The sequence below is a fragment of the Bufo gargarizans genome, chromosome 3 (assembly GCF_014858855.1).
Source record: "Bufo gargarizans isolate SCDJY-AF-19 chromosome 3, ASM1485885v1, whole genome shotgun sequence".
NCBI classification, from domain to species: Eukaryota; Metazoa; Chordata; class Amphibia; order Anura; family Bufonidae; genus Bufo; species Bufo gargarizans.
The window spans coordinates 461615832-461633808 of NC_058082.1; the positions used below are offsets into that span (position 1 = coordinate 461615832).

The 17977-nt window shown below is 48.4% G+C and overlaps 1 protein-coding gene across 1 annotated transcript in view; it reads right to left on the reverse strand.

The window, feature by feature from the left end:
• The window catches only part of BCOR (BCL6 corepressor), a 143329-nt gene extending 129691 nt beyond the window's left edge, over positions 1-13638 (reverse strand). Inside the window, exon 1 of the mRNA XM_044283626.1 lies at positions 12609-13638. The gene's annotated coding sequence lies outside the window, so the exon portion shown is untranslated. The remainder of the gene's footprint in view (positions 1-12608) is intronic.
• Positions 13639-17977: the final 4339 nt, after the last annotated feature.

Below are 17977 nucleotides of genomic sequence, written 5' to 3' on the forward strand. Positions count from 1 at the left end.
GCATAGCACCCGCACTGAATCCTGACCCATTCATTTCAATGGGTCTCTGTACATGAGCGTTGTTTTTCATGCATCAGTTCTGCGTTGCGTGAAAATCGCAGCATGTTCTATATTCTGTGTTTTTTACACAGCCCTAGCCCCATAGAAGTGAATGGGGCTGCGTGAAAACCCGCTTTGTATCCGCAAGCAAGTGCGGGTGCGATGCGTTTTTCACTGATGGTTGCTAAGAGATGTTGTTTGTAAACATTCAGTTTTTTATCACGTGCGTGAAAAACGCATCAAAACGCATTGCACACGCGTGGAAAAAACTAAACGCAATCGCAGATAAAACTGACTGAACTTGCTTGCAAAATAGTGCGAGTTTCACTGAACGCACTCTGGATTCATCCGGGCCCAATCCGCAACGCCTGTGTGAAACCAGCCTAAGACAGGTTTGCCATGCAAATTAGGGATCGACCGATATTGATTTTTTAGGGCCGATACCGATACCGATAATTTGTGAACTTTCAGGCCGATAGCCGATAATTTATACCGATATTCTGGGAATTTTCATTTTTGAAAATAAATTAAAATTCCCACAAATCTGCTGAAAATTAATGTTTATTGTTAATGTGTATTTTTATTTTTTTGTAAATCTTTCTTTTTCATTTATATTTAATATTTTGGTGTTTTTATTTTTATTACTTTTTTTTTTTTTAACTAACTTTTAGCCCCCTTAGGGACTAGAACCCTTGTCCTATTCACCCTGATAGAGATCTATCAGGGTGAATAGGAGCTCACACTGTCCCTGCTGCTGTGTGCTTTGTGCACACAGCAGCATGGAGCTTACCATGACAGCCAGGGCTTCAATATCCCCCTGGAGAGGGGATCCTATGGGGGGGTGCACTGCGACTGGGGTGGGGGGGGGAGCGCACCACTGCTTAATACTGGGGGGGAGGGGGGGCGCACTGTGCCACCAATGCTTAATACTTGGGGGGGAGGCGCACTGCGCCACCAATGCCTAATATTGGGGGGGGGGGGGGGCGCACTGCGCCACCAATGTCTGATACTGGGGGGCTTGGGGGGGCGCACTGCGCCACCAATGAAGCTTAATCTCTAATTTATTCATATACAGGAGGCGGGAGCTGGCTGCAGGATCACATAGCCGGCTCCCGACCTCTATGAGCTGTAGCTGCGATCCGCGGCACCTGAGGAGTTAACTACCGCAGATCGCAGCTACAGCTCATAGAGGCCGGGAGCCGGCTATGTGATCCTGCAGCCAGCTCCCGCCTCCTGTATATGAATTAATGTGAGATTAAGCTTCATTGGTGGCGCAGTGGCCATAGCTCCTCCCCTCCTCTTGTCCCCTGTCCTCCCATTGGCTGGAGCGGCAGCAGCAGCACAGGGGGAGGAGACACTGCTCCTTCTCCCCTGTGCTGCTGCTGAGGGAGCACGGAGAGCGCTGTCAGCAGCGCGATCTGTGTTCCCAGGACGTTATCGGAATATCGGCAAAATAAATGCCGATACCGATAACGTTCAAAATCCTGAATATCTGCCGATAATATCGGTAAATCCAATAATCGGTCGATCCCTAATGCAAATGATTGGAAAAAAACGGCTGCGGACGCGGATGACAATCTTGTGTGCCTCCGCGTTTTTTTATCGGTCCCATTGACTTGAATAGGTCCGCAAACCGTTTTCTGCAAAAATAATAGGACAGGTTATATTTTTTTGACGGACTGGAACCACGGATCACGGATGACAAACGGTGCATTAGCCAAGTTTTCAACGGACCCATTGAAAGTCAATGGGTCCGCAGAAAATCACGAAAAACGGCACAACAGACACGGAATAAAACAACAGTCGTGTGCATGAGGCCAAAACCAGTAGTGAAGCCTACACAGAGATAAAGTATAATGGAAACATTTGCACCTGTTCTGTGTTTTTGATCCGATTCCGCACCTAGTTTTGGCTCACAATAACTGATGGAAATCACTGACCAAATAACTGAAGTGTGAACACAGCCTAAGCAGTAGCTGAAGCTCGTAATAAAATAGAGGCTGAAGACAAAGAGACTACAGAGCACTGTACAATACAAACGTGTGGCCATAATGAGCCCAGGAAACACAGTCCGCGTGTCTGCGCGTCCCCTTGGCCGACCACGGCTCCCCTGACCCGAACTGACTACATTATAGTAATTTATGATAAGTCAGTCTCTATCTGATCATGGGTCCACTGTACTCTACATCATCATCGTGTGCGTACACTGCAATAGCCCTGCGATTAGCTACGATCTGACTGTATCATAAATTACTATCATACAGTCAGTTCAGATGAGAGGAGCTGCGGTCGGTCCAGGAGATGCGGCCAACACATGGACCATGTTTTCTGGACCAATTAGTCTTGTGAATCAGCCCTAAGAGCAATTCCATACAAACAAGTGTCTAGAACAACGAGACCGGGAAAATTATTCATGCTTCATGCGCACAGTTATGTCTCTATTTCATTCGCAAACAACAGATCCGCAAAATACCGAAACCTCCTTTGTGCACTTGCTTAGAAATGAATGGATCAGTGTGCTGTCCGAGAATGAATGCGGATGGCACACTGATGAAAAATACAGATGTGTTCATAATGGAAACTGAAGTAATAGGAATTGAGAAAATCGTAGTGGCGTCTGTACGACTGCAGAGTCCCTGCAGACCCATAGGCACCCTGTCTGCCACCATATGTTTGTAATGTGTTAGAACTGCATACATAAAGGCACGGAGGTGTGCGGTATGGGATCTGTATTATGGATCAGTTATACCGCCATGTGCACGAACCTTTGGGGAAATTAAATTCACTGCAGCATCTCCCTGCAGGGGCATCGCTGGAATTGATGAAGGTCAGCACGCGGTAACGGTATATTTACAGGAGATTCTTGTAATTGCAGAAAAAAAATGCTTTTTTTTTTTTTTTTTTTTTATAAACAAGATATGTCTGTGCCGCTTACAGCGCCTATACTTTATAGATGAGAAGTGCAGAATTTCTCTATACCTGCGGGTAAAGAGACGGATTCATTTGATTTGCTGGCAATATAAGGTGCCTGTTATTGTATATAAGGATGCTGGAGCGATATGTGAGCATTCTAAAGAGTAGCTGAGCTGCTTTTGTATTGCAGATCTTTTATAAGCGACAAAGCTCCCGAAGGCTGTTTAGAAGGATCTCTGCACAAAAAAATAGCTTAGTTTATAATGAGTCGTTGGAAACAAACCTACGATATACTGCGACGCAGCACAAGCTGGGCATCGGTGCCATAAATATCACACGCGTCTCTGCACAAAGCCTTTGCTTCAAGGTAGGGACAGGGTTAAAGCAGTATCCAGCCGCTCACTTCCCTGCCCTGACCCCATGTGCCTCTGGCTTGTGGTGAGCTGGAGATTAGGAAGTGCTCTGCTACTTTCCTCCCGTCTGTAAACACTCCGCTTCCCAGAAATGGTTACCAAATGTTCTGCGCTCGCAGAGCCATCCTGCTGTTTAAGGCTACATGCACACGACCGTATGCGTTTTGCGGACCCGCAAGAAAAACGGATGACATCCTTAGGCTACATGCACACAAACGTTGTTTGTTTCCGCGTCCGTTCTAATTGCGGATAGGATGCAGACCTATTCATTTCAATGGGTCCGCAAAAAATGCGGACTGTGCTGTCCGCATCAGTATGTCTGTTCCGTAGCCCCGCAAAAAAAAAAATATTTGAACCTGTCCTATTCTTGCCCGTTTTAGGATCCACAAAAAATAAAATAAAAAAAAAGGACGGCATGTGGATGTCATCCGCTTTTTTTTGCGGACCGCAAAACACAGACGGTCGTGTGCATGTATCCTAAGCCTAAGGGATCATGCACATGACCGTTGCTGTTTTGCGGTCCGTTTTTTCACTGATCCGTTGTTCCATATCCGAGTCATCTTCCGTTCCGTTATTGCACAAAACATATCCGTATTTGATGCGTTTTTTGCAGATCGTATACAGTAACTTATTAATGATAGCATAGCAATATGAGCTGGGCATAGCATTTCCACAGTATGGATTCGCAAAGTACGGATGACATACGGATGTGTTCCGTATTTTTTGCAGACCCATTGACTTGAATGGGGCCTCAGACTGTGATTTGTGGACAATATTAGGACATGCGCTACTTTTTTGCGGAACAGCCATGCAGCCATTCCAGAAACGGAATGCACACGGAGAAACTTGAGTATTTTCTACAGCCCCATTGAAGTGAATGGTTCCGCATACGGTCCACAAAAAAAAAAAAACGGAAGCGGAAAGAAAATACGTTTGTTTGCATGAGCCCTTAGGATGAGAAAACCTCGTCTCCCCTATCAGACGCCTGCTATGCCAGGCATCATTGGGAATCTCAATCATACGCCTGGATCACTGCCGTATGGAGATGTGCAGGCGGATTGCGAATGTTGCAGGATGCAGAGGCCGGAGCGGGGTGTCGTACAGTGTGACAGAGAGGGTGTGCGAGCGGGAACGTGTGCACTGGTACAAGATGAAAAACCCTCACAATGGGGCACATTTATCCATGTAATTACTCCAGTTTTCTGGATGCAAGAGTGGCAACCAGTTAAGCTTATTTCACAGGAGCAATATGGAATGAGTCAGGGTCTGTTCAGGGAAAAACGGATGGTTTTGCACGCAGGTTTAATCAGTTTGGTCTGTGGCTGCATACCCTGCTTGTTTTTTTCCATGCAGATGCAATTAGTTTTTATGTTTTTCATGCATGTGAAGAAAAAATAATGCTCAACATCTCCTAGCAACCAGGAGTGAAAAACGCATTGCATCCGGATGCCTTCCGTTTCTAGATAAGCCCCATTCACTTCTATGGGACAAGGGCTGCGTGAAAAACGCACACTATAGAACATGCTGTGATTTTTTTCTGAATGCAGGGATGATCAGTGAAAAACAATGCTCATGTGCACGGACTTACTGAAATGAATGGATCCTTGATGCTATCCATTATAAAAATGCATCGCATCCAGACAGAAAACTCGCTTGTGTGAAAGAGGCCTTAAGCGCCACATTATGGTGTGCACACAGATTTACGCCCTCAGTTGTCAGATCTTGACAGTCTAGCGATCCATGCCCATCACATATCTGTGGGGGATGACAGATGCTTAATGAGGGAAAAACATGGATGCTACAAGATGACATTTTTTGGTCTGAGCCTACATGCAAATAGACTTGTGTTTTTGTGACAATCCCCGAGCCTGTAGTTTATAAGCAGCGATCAAAGAGAGATCGTTAGAATTTATTTGTGAGGAGAAAAGATTTTCCAGTCAAGCCTGGCCTAACCTTGAAATATCTGTGTGTGAACAGGCTCAGACCAACCATACATACTGCTCTGCCTGGAAGCCACCAGCCATGCACATAAGGATTCGGCCACATGGCGACGTGTCACAGAAAAGTCACGCAAAACAAAATGTATGCGATCAATGGAGGAAAAGTTGCACGTGTCTGGATTTTTTTGTATTACAGTTGCGCATGTCGCGTGTTTCACCACCGAACCTAACAGATGCCTTTGACTTTCTAAAGCTAAAATCCGCCCATATAAATGTCCGCTGAACCTACCAATTTCTGCAGGGCTGGCTGACCATCTAAAGTGAGTGGGAGATAATTAGTTGCCAGAGGCAGGGGCTTTCTCCCGTCTCCCTGTTCAGGACATGGCCGAGCCGAGAATGCATGTGTATGGAGGGGTTGGGTGACTGTTTGTGCTGGTATCAGCGCGCACACTGCTTAGACACGAGCCTGGAGAGATCACATTCGTAGATGACTGGAGATGCAGCGTTTAGCATTTTTGTCTTGGCTCAGAATAAAAGCTAAATGAAATTGTGTTGATGATGGGGATCAGATGTCTCGTAATCAGGCAGCGGCTCTGCTGCGATACATCTTGAGGCGAGGACCTGTCAGTCACTCCTCCAGCACCACTGACAGTACGTGCAGACGAGAGCGGACCTGCTGCCTCCGGTTAATAGACGCTGCCATCTCCCCCTTCCATTGATGTTGCATCGACTCTTTATGTACTGTGCTTACAGAGGCATCAGGCATACGTTACGAGACAACAATATATAAGGTTGCCGGCTCTTGCCTGTCATTGTGCGACAGTAGAGAAGGTCAGTCCTGGGGCAAGCGTGTAAATAACGTGTCCCTGGATTACACGGGACATATAGGCTCCTACAACAGTGACTGATTTAAGCTGCCTTCACTCTCGTCAAAAACTAGGACGGTACTAGCACAAAGAAAGGAGACAACGCTTGGGAAGGTTTCCCTTCTCGTTTGCACTAGTATTCCCATTTTAGAGAATAAAAAATATAAATAAATAAATAAATAAAAAGACGTATGAGCCACCGCATCTTCAAGACTGCACACGGCACTGTAGTTTATGTGGATTCTCTGCACTTGCATCCACGTTTTCACTTGTGGATTTTGACACAGATTTCCCTCGTCTGAACCTTTGTGTTGCAAAGAGTGAATTCTGCACTGAAAATCCGCACAATTGGCATGCTGCAGGTTTCAAACTCCACATCGCAGGTTAATTCCCACCTGGAAAATATCCGCACCGTGTACATGAGATCTTCTTAGCCGGTACTGCCGTGTGCACACACCCTAAGGCTCTGTTCACGCTATTGTTGTGACTTCTGTTCTTACCGGAGCCAAGACAAGTATGACAGATGTACTGTCAAACAGGTGCCACCGACTTATGACGCGGTATGCCAGGTTTCGGTTGGGGTTCTAAGACTAGTGCTGCTGAACTGGAACGCGATGCTGACGTGAACAGAGCTTATAATGCCAAAGCGGATGCCATACTTGATAGCTGAACATCTTTTACAATATTATACAACTCAGACCCCTTATGGTTCCTCATACGGGCCGCAAAAAAAAACTGAACGGACATGAACGCAATGTGAACAAGAAAAGGATATGCTCTACAATTTGTGGAACGGACATCCGTGTGCCGTCCGTTTCCTTTGCAGACCCATAGAAATAAATGGGTCTATGCATTAGCTGCAAAAAAGCAGATTGGACAAGCATGCAAAATATGGTCGTGTGCATGAGGCCGCTCAACATCTCCTAGAAGCCATCAGTGAAAAACAATTGCATCCATTCATTTCTATGGGACCAGGGCTGCGTGAAAATATAGAACATGCTGCAATTTTTCCTGAACACAGATGATCAGTGAGAAACGACGTTCATGTGCCTACTGAAAGGAAAGGGTCAGGATTCAGTCTGGATGCGGTCCGTTCACAGCGCGCATCGCATCCGGACGGAAAGGGGCCTAAGTAACACATCTCTAAAGACCATAGACGCGAGGGCCAGACGACACCAATATCTCACTGTTTCTACTGAAAACCACATGTAAAAATTGCACGCAAGATCTGGGATCCGTTCCCGTTTTGGGTCAGAAATATGCGGATGAAGCACAGACTTTAGACAACCGGGGGAACACGTTTTTATGGAAATTGCTTATTAATCTATGATTTGTTTAGGAAAGGGCGGGCTAATTCCCCCAACCATCGCATAAGACGTGGATATACAGGGCGGACGGGAAATAGACAGATGAAAACAGTGAGAGGAATGTGAGATCACCATGTGACGGGAGCCAGGCTGCAAGCCTCGTCTGCCCCCACCTCCACCGAGGACCTCTTATGACAAGAGGGGGCAGGGACAGGCACTTGTTATCTCAGGCTTCTGCAATCTTCCTGACGATTGACAGACAAAACAAACCCTCCGTCCCCTCCAACTCCCAATACTGCCAGTGTAAGCCCTTGGTACTGCAGTCCAATGTAACATAATAGCTGATCGCAGTAACTGGCCTATTAAAGGGGCAGCGCAAGGAAATCTGCTGCTAATGTCCTGGACGATTTCTACATTACGTATACTCACCATTCAACACAGTAAGTGAAAAGCGGAACAGGACTGGCATACGTCATATATGCTGACCGCCCCAAAGACACGCAGTGAACTGGCGCATCCTAAATATGCCATTCACAACCAGCAGGCTCACCTATGGATTCACACAGAGGATTCTGGGCACAGGTTTCAGCGCAGATTTGGCGCTGAATCTGCGTAGAAACCGCCTCCCATTGTTTTTAGTGGGAGGCCGTGCTGCAGGTCATACGGACGTGGGATTTTGCCACACAGTTTTCAAGACAGCGCCAAGAATGTGTGCAGTTACTGGGCGGACCCCTCGCAAAGCAGCAGCGGGGGGCCTGCTCATGGTTTTGATGTTTTCAAAGACGCGGGTCCGCATGAAAATCCACGGCATAAACTGCAGCGATATCGGCCGTGGGATACGTAGAAGATTTTGTCTGCGTGTGAACCTACCCTAAGACCACCTGTACATATGCAGTTTTTCTGCTCGGATTCTTAAGCGGAAAAATCAGTGTAAGGGCCCATTCACACGACTGTGCCGATTCATTTCAATGGGGCGTCAAAAGAGGCAGACAGCACACCATGTGTTGTCCGCATCCGTTGTTCCGTTCCGCGGCCCCGCAAAAAATATAGAGCGTGTCCTATTCTTGTCCGCAATTGCAGACAAGAAAAGGGATTTCTATAATGGGCCTCCCGTTCCGTTCAACAAATTACAGAACGCACACGGGCGGCATCCGTGTTTTGCAGATCCATAATTTGCAGCCCACAAAACACATACGGTCGTCTGACTGTAGCCTGATCCAGATTAGACTCCGCTTTGTGTTCCGTGCGGAAATTGACCTGCATGAAATCCATAGCAGGTCAGATGCTTGTGCGGATTTCACTATATCAATGCAAGTGAGATCTGCAGAAAATTCACATGTAACACTTGCATTTTTTTCTGTATTGAAACGCACACAAAAAAAACTGCATGGATTAAGGGTAGATTCACACAGATGAGTGTGGCTGCTGCGCTGTGGTATCTGCCACGGGTTTTCATACAGACCTGCATTGAATGGAGCTAAACCGAGAGAACGCTCCCACGGCAGCTTTGCCGGGGTCCGCGCATGTAAAAACGGACCTGTACAACAAAATTTGCTGAGCCCCATTTCTTTTTTCAAGTGGACATCGAAAAAACACCTGTGCAAATATCTTTTCACACCCATACGACAAAAGGTTAAGTCACAAAATGGGGTCTTCCGACTTTTTTACGTAGGTTTCTTAATAAATGACGGTGTTTAGTCGAGGAGCACAATCTGACTGGATGGCTGCTTCTGTGGGAAGAGTGCAGCACACGGGGTGTCTATCAGCCCCACATAGGGGTCACTGGAAAGACGTGGCAGTCCTAGCCGGCTGGGTGTAGTAGTCCTCACAGCCGGGACACCGCGGTGCCTCCCGTCCTTTGTGTACTTTGGACTCGGAGCGTCGCGCGCGTCAGAGGACATCGTGGTTTTCTGAAGTACGGCTCCCTAGAAACAAAGTAAAAGGCAGGGGCTGAGGAACTACACCTCCCAGCACGCCATGCCATCCACACGCCCCAGTAGAGGCAGCCAGTGAGGGGTTAAACTCCGCCTAATCCCCAGCTGCTGCGGAGAGATCGCTGATTGCAGGGATACGGGCTGGAGATAGCAGCGCAATCCTGCAATTAGGCAGCAGCATAGCTAATGGGCTGTGCGAGTCATTGATCCGGAGAATACTTCCTAATTAACTCCTAGTCACCTACGTGTGACAGCGGCCGTGCACCGGGGCGCCGCACCGGAGATTAACCCCATTAGCTCCCTCGGCTCTTCATTATCCCCAGGCCGGCTATGCTGGTATTTGGGATGGAGGAGAGGACGTGACGGGCATGCATGTACGAAATGCCTCCCCGAAATAAAGTCTGTCAGCGTGGTCGATGCTCGCCATGACTGGCATTTGCCGCCATTTTATCACCGAGCCGCTGATTACAAGGCTCCCGTATCGCAGGAGGAGGCAGGCACACCGGAATACTAATGCGCGGAGCCTGGAAACCGCCGCAGGGGTTAAAAAGAAAGCAGCGGGCGCGCTAATCGGTAGGTGGGAAGGCGATAATTTGAGCAGCGCGTGAGGACGAGTGCGATTCGCAGTGATTACCGCTCGGCTATTACACGGCTCCTTCACGGCGCTCTAATCCCACACGAGGGGAGCCGCTCTGATGTCCTTGAGAGCCGCGGGGCAGCGAAGGGTTAATCGCTGGCGTCTCCAGACAGACGCGGCAGCTTCTCTAGGACTGAACATATTGTAAACAGATCGCGGCTGAGCCCGCAGCAAAGCTGGCCTCCGCACGTGTAGTCCGCTCGCGGGTTTTAGGACCCTGTGCAGACCATGCTCCACATCCAGCCACTGCCTGAGGTCGCATTGCTATACCGCCATATAATAAAGGGTGACCACCACATGCACGGCACACCACCGTATTTTCTTTCTGTGTCCGCTCCGTTTATTTTCCAGTTTGTATGCAGAACCAGTCACGTAAATAGGTCCTCAAAAAACGGAAATGACCTTGTGCTTTCCGTTTCCTTATGTCCACAAGTCCGTTCCTCAAAAAAAAAAAAAAAAGAACATGTCCTATTCTTGTCCGTTTTGCAGACAAGGACAGGCATTGTTAGGCCTCATGCACACGACCGTTGTGTTTTGTAGTCCGCAAAACACAGATGGCATCCGTGTGCGTTTGGCAATTTGCAGAACGGCGCAGACAGCCAATAATATGACTGCCTATTCTTGTACGCAAAACGGACAAGAATAGGACAGGTTATATATTTTTTTGCGGACCACGGAACGGAGCAACGGAATGCTGTCTGCATCTTTTGCTGCCCGATTGAAGTGAATGGGTTCGCATCCAAGCCGCAAATACTGTGGCTAGGATGCGGACCAAAACAACGGTCGTGTGCATGAGGCCTGACAATGGGTATGCAAAAAAATTTGATGCAACATGGATGTCATTATTATTATTTTTTTGCGGATCCGTCTGAGCCCTTAGGCTGCGGCTACACAGGGACTCTGGCCCATGACAGATCTCAACCTGACCTGCGTTCTGGTCCAACGTCACAGCGTAGCCCCAAGCCTTGGGCGTGTTTTACGGTCCGCAAACCTGCAAGATACCGGCCGAGTGCATGCCACCATATTATTTTTTTTTTACTCCTGCAGAAATGTCCTATCCGTGTGTGAAAAACGGACAAGAGTGGGACATGTTCTGTATTTCTGTGAGGCCACGGAACGGACTTACAGATGCGCATAGCACAAGGGTGTGATGTCCGCATCCGATCCGCAAAAAACGTAGATCAAATGCAGACCAAAACCATGTGTGCATGAGCCCTAATTCAAACACGCCAGATTTCTGGTGACCACACAATACTGGATGTAGCATCATGATACCGCAATCTCAGGTGGCCCCTGTATACCGGCCGAGATTCAGAATGCTAGTCAAACGCTCGTCAGCCTGATAATCTGCCCGTTTCAAGGTGCCGAAGATAAACAAGTGAAACGCACACCTACCCATTGATTGGAATTTTTTTGCTCACACATCAGTGGTTTTCCGCCGACTGTGGGTCTCTGGAAAAATCATGGGAGCATGCACTACGGGAGAAACCGAACGCAAGATGGATGGCAGCCGTGTTCTGTCAGCATATCACAGACCACCAGTAGGGGACGCTCTGGAAATGACTCTTCAGCTGAGCAGCGTCCAAACGTCAAAACGCACACGGAAATGTGAATGAGGCCTTAGGCTACTTTCACGCTAGCGTTTTTACTGGATCCGTCAGCGTTCAGAAAAAAAACACTTCCGTTACTGATAATACAACCGTCTGCATCCATTATGAACTAAACCGCTAGTGTGAACGTAGCCTTAGAGTCCTTTTACACGGACCATTGTGTCAAGCAATTATCAGGAATGAACCAGATGTTCCTGATAATTGCCTGCTCGTCAGTGAAGATGAGGCCCGCACGTACGTGCAGCAGTCGCCTCCGCTGTATGGGGAGGAGCGTTTAATACTCCGATCGCCTGTCCCCATAGAAAATCTTTCTTCCTTGGCACTGGTCACAAGAATTCCAGCAATGTTGTCGCGCAGTCCTAGCCTAAGGGTCCATTCAGACGACCGTAAGGGCTTCGTGCCCCCCATAGCCAGGAGCTGGTCATCCTCAGCCAAGCAGAATGTGCCTATTAATGGGGGGCCTTGTGCACACGAGTAGCAGGGGGCTAGCAGGCATATCATCTGGCCTTTTTGTGGCTTATGCCTATTTTATAACAGTGCCATTGCCTTTCATGGGAGTACCAACATCTTTCGAGGGGCATGGCAAATGTGAGCTCTGACACGGCAATCCCCACTGTTCCTGCCACCTTTGTAATGGACGCCCTCTTCTGGAAGGTTCACACACTGCGCTACTGCTCCTTACTGCGCCATCCCCCACCACTGACGGCTCTTTCCCCTTCACAGGAGGGCGCGGTTGAGAAGCGGTAATATTGCGACATTCGCATTATCTCATCCCACCACCATGTGCTATATAAACAGAGGACACGTACGCCTGGTTAGACGTGTCATTGACGTGCCGCGCGGCTATGTCACAAGGATCGCGTGCGCTCACATACAGCCCTGAGCACAGCAATGAACGATCACACTGCAGGACAAACGAACACAACGTGGAGCGCGGGGATCGTCTGACCTGTGTCGTCGTCCTCCTCCGTGCCGGAGAGTCGGGCTGCAGGTAGCCGGATTACAGGGACGGTCCGGCACTCTTCACCACGTGCGCTGTCGGGTGCCCACTGTGTAGGAGTCACTTTGGCACCTCATGTGAGGGGTCAGACATGCTGCCACTCCCGGTCACGCCACAGACGTGTTCCTGTTATTGTTTAATGCGAGGGGAAAGAAGCTGAAGCCCGGCGGCCGTGTGTGCGCTGCCCTCCTCCACTGCGGGAAGGTGCCCTCCTTTGCCGCGCTCCCTCTCACCACCACAGCGGCGCCTGCCGGCACACAGGCTTGTCACACGCTCCGGAGCCGCTGAGCGCGCCGAGTAATGGGCATCAGTTGTCTGTGGCTGGGGCACAACTTTATAATAAGACGGTCAGTGAGCAGCACCCCCGTCCGTACATCTGCCACCAGCCTCCGGCGCTGCCCTGCTTGACGTGTGCTGCGAGCGTTCCCTGCCTGCAGACCGGGGGAAGTTCTCTCAGCAGCCCGCCTGTCATCAAGGCCGAGAGCAGCGCAATTACCATCCGGCTCCTGTGCCGTCTCCCTGCTGTCACCTCGGTAATGATAGCGGCGCTCCCTCCTGTGCCCTTCATAGACGTGACATCGCCGAGCAGCGGGCACTGACGGCAGATTTCTAGCACAGCCGCCGACATTTAGGCGTTTGGCCACATTTCTGTACCAGCTGTGACCTGGTGCCACTTGTGAGGAAAGAAATCTCTGGCAGATGTGTGAAGAAACTGAGAGCGGCTCCAGATGTACCCACTCTGTGCCCTTATAGAAATAAGAAGGCACTTTTTTATAAATCACCATTTTGTGTAAAAGACTGAATCAGGCTCGGTGTGAACACTGCGCCAGTTACGCATTGTGTGAAATATCCGCTCCGTGTACGAGCTATTAATAATACTGTATTAGGGCTCTTGCACACAAACTAATCCAATCCAGATTTTTTGCGGACGCCTTCACTTCAGTGGGGCTGCCAAAGATGCGGACAGAACACCTAGGACTCTTCTATAGATGGCAGGACGTTCCGGAACACACTCAGCCGGTAACCGTGTTTTGCGGACTGCAAAAACGGCAACGACTGCGTGCATGAGCCCTTAGGCCTCTTTGACATGGGTGTGTGCGCCCGCCCCATTGCCGTATTGCGGATCCGCAATACACGGGTGCCGTTCCGTGGGCATTCCGCATCACGGAGTGCTTCTGTGAGGTTTCGTTCCGCAAAAAGATAGAACATGTCCTATCTTTTTGTGGAACGTCCGGATTGCGGACCCATTAGAAGTGAATGGGTCGCGATCTGCTGCGGCTGCCCCAAGAACCGTGCTCATGCTTTGCGGGCCACAGCACGACCACGGGGCGCACACGCCTGTGTGAATGAGGCCTTGCGCTGGGGATTTGCCACACAAAAATGTGCATGTAATGCACACCACAGGCATATAGCCTTTGGCCAACCAGAAGTACACTGGCAGCCCAATGTGCCTTTAGAGAGATGAGGCGCACACTGCTGACCTAACGCCAATTTGTATCTGGCGCATGTCTCCCTCCACTTTTCTGACCATAAACATGGCAAAAAAAAAACCCACTTTGTTAGGTTATGTTCACACTTGGCATGTTTGCTGTAGATTTTACGTTTGCAAAATCTCACCCACATGCTGCAGAAAAAAAATTGGCACCCACACACGACTTTGTACGCGGATTTTAAATCCTCAGCGTGCTGTTTGGCATTGGTTTTAGGCCAAGCGTATACTGCGCCATAGTCATACATTAGATACGGCGCGATTCAGATTGTTTCTTTTATGCCCCCTTGCCCGATGAGCACTTCCGTCTCAAAATGGCGCCTGTATTGATGAGCACTTCCGTCTCAAAATGGCGCCTGTATTGATGGAAGTGTCTGTGGCCGCCAGCACCATGCAGGTCAGTCCTAAAAAGCATGCAGACAAACAGCAAGGCCTGCATGACTCTCAGATTATTTTTCTTTCGTTGCATTCCATACGGAAAGGAATTTACGAAAACTCGGCTTGCCGTCAGGTTCTCTGCCAAACAGGCTTCCTCCGGCTCGCAGAGCAGGACAGCTGTGATGTATACAGGAAGCCGGCGCGGAGCAGAGTGCTGTCTGATGGCAGGAATCGGAGCGCTGACTGCCGGGAGGAAAACACAGAGCGAAGCAGGCGCCCTCTCCCATGTCTCAGGGCTTTACACCACACCATTTTTCGCTGAACATACTGGGGTGGGGTGATTAACCCCCCTTTCGCTCTCTTCATATAATTAAGGCTCGTTCGTGCGTGCAACATGACTCGCAGTTTCTGCCACCCCTCATCTGAGTCGTATGCACACTAGGAATGACAGTCTTGCTTCCTGTCAAATGCTTCTTCGCAAATGCCAAGGGGTGTAAAGTATGTGACCGTGCGGACGTATTAGATTATTAATACCTGCACCACCCCCGAGGAAAATAAAAGTGCAACCGAAATGTATCTTAAAATCCTATAACGGGGTATTTGTCCATTATTTTTATATCTCATTGGATCATGTGAAAATGTCTCTTCAAAAGGTGGCCCGAGTGTCATCATATCTGCTCAGTGGGGGTCGGACTCCTACGCCAATCAGAGACCACAGTGCTCCATGAGCTCAGCGGCCTCTTCTTAGGCCAATGGCGTCGCAATCAGGGGTCACATGACCTAAGCTCAGCTCAGTCCCATTCAAGTGAAGTACGGCGCTGTGCTTGGTAAGCTACACGGAGGACCGCGACCTCCTCAATGTTAAAGGACATCTGTCAGCAGATTTGTACCTATGAAGCTGGCTGACCTGTTACATGTGCGCTTGGCAGCTGAAGGCATCTGTGTTGGTCCCATGTGCCCGCACTGCTGAGAAAAATTATGTTTTATTATATGCAAATGAGCCTCTAGGAGCAACGGGGGCGTTGCTGTTACACCTAGAAGCTCAGCTCTCTGTGCAACTGATGCGCCCTTGGCACTTTGATAGGACCCAGCGTCATCACCTTTTCACTGCCTGGTTCTGTCAAAGTCCAGGGGGCATGGTAGTAGCAGAGAGAGCTGAGCCTGTAGGTATAATGGCAACGCCCCATTGTTCTTAGAGGCTCATTTGCATATATTAAATCATAATTTTTCTCCGTAATGGGGCACATATGACTATGGGACCAACACAGATGTCTGCAGCTGCCAAGCGCACATGTAACAGGTCAGCCAGTTTCATAGGTACAGATCTGCTGACAGATGCCCTTTAAACACCCAGAAAGCCCCCTTAAGTGGACCCTAGTGCTCGGTAGTGATGTTGGTAAAATGACTGGATCAGTAAAGTAAGTCACCCAGCACTTTGCTCAGGGTCTGTCACCAGTTGATGCTGCTGTCAGATAGTGCACCATAAAACTGCTGACAGATTCCCCAGGCCATCTTATAGATCACTCATGACAGATGAGTTTTAAGTACGGTATATACGGTAACCATGAGCTGAAGGGAAGGAATAATAACGGGAGTCAGGGGGATTTTTGCATTCTTATTATGGAACAGAAGCGCAGCTGAAGAATGCAAGAAAAAGAATTATTATACCTGGAAGAGCCCATCCGCACTGATGATCTCCCCTGCCTATTACAGGTAATGGAGATGGATCGTGATATGCTCAGTTCTCAGTTTTTTTACTTTTTTATTGATAGAAATTTGGGGGTTTCCATTTTTTTTACATTTTTGAAGAAAATTCTACTGTCGCTACTCAAATCAATGTTTTTTTATTTCTTTTTTATTTTACAAATTGTCAAAACTTGTCCCAGCGTTGATAGGTTAGCTCCTGGGTTCCTACTTGCCCCTTGGCTGTGGCGCTTTGGCTGACATTTCTCTGTACGATTGCTGGCATTCTTACTAGAACTGATTCCTTTGTGGAAATATCAGCTGGCAGGGGGCATTGGAAGCAGCAATGTGTGCAGGATACTGGAAGACCCTGCTATGCGTTGCGTGCTGTCTGAGAAAATGAGCAGGTAATGCACCATATTATACTAGATCCTGGGTGAAATGGCTCTAGCTGGGAGGTATCGCTCATTACAGGGCTGGAGTGACCCTGACACACACTTAACTTTCCTCAATAATGTTTTTATGGCTTTGGGAAGGACTACTGTCCAGGCTGGAAGACTGTAAACAGGAGGTGGGGGAGGGGGAGTCAGGCAAACAATGCAATGTCAAGTGGAAGTGCAGGAATGTGCTGTTTTGTTACTCTGGTCACTTTCTTTAATCTTTTACAAGTGCTGCGGCCAGAGGAGCGTCAGACAGGGATGGGGTCTGTGGCCATGGAAAAACCATCTGCAGTTTGAAAAAACTTGCAGTAACTTGCGTCAGTACTAAAGACCTGCAGAATATGGGCCATACCACAGGAACTTACTCCCACTCGCGGTACTTTGCCAGATCATTGGTTCTGAAAAGACCAAGATGCCGAGATATTTTACCAAGGGCTGAATGATCCGCTCATTAACAAATTGTTCTCATCACAGCACAAATCAGCGTGATTGGAAGCTTGCGATGCCTCACACTGTAAATTCTCAATCATTGTTGTTAAATGCTAGCGGAATAATTAGCAAGCAAAAAAAGTGCTGGGTATTGACCGACGTTATGAATGATTCAACAGATTTCAATTGATTGGAGCAGATAGTTTTGGCACCGGTTATTGGTACAAGTGCTAATTGTCAGTTCTGTCTGCCGCATTATCAGCCTATGCCCAGCTTTACTCAGCCTTTCATGACATACCAAATGTCCACATCATATGACTGCGGCCCATACCAAGCCTGGGCCTCCTTAGGTTTCTTTCTTCATTCTTCCCTATTAATAGTTGCTCCTTGCCATTGCCTTTTGCTACAGAACTGGGCAGCATCTGCTTGGATGGCATCATTCCATGACATTGATGGCATGCCCTGTGACTACCATAGCTCTAATATTTCCTTTCGTTACATCCTTTGCTAATTACTCATACCAATCTTCATAGGGTTTCTAACGCCAAATCCATGAGCAATTTGTACAGCTTTAATTCCCTCTCAGATTCCGAAGGTCGCTTTAACCAGCTGGCCTGTAGACCCTTCATCAGATCTTTCTCTCGAAGGCATGTCTCATAATTCTATTGCTATGGACATCTCTTGATTTCTCAGCAGCATAGAGCTCTGGAGGATGCTTGTATGGCAATCTATACAGACGATAGAGCAAAGATGAGTCTCTGGAAAGGTGGTCATACAGCTTAAGCTAGTTTCACATCTGCGGCACAGCTCTCCGGCAGGCTTTTCCAACAAAGAAATGCCCGCTGGACTCCATCTGGTAATGCCAGATGGTGCCACCTGCCTGCTGGACTCCATTGACA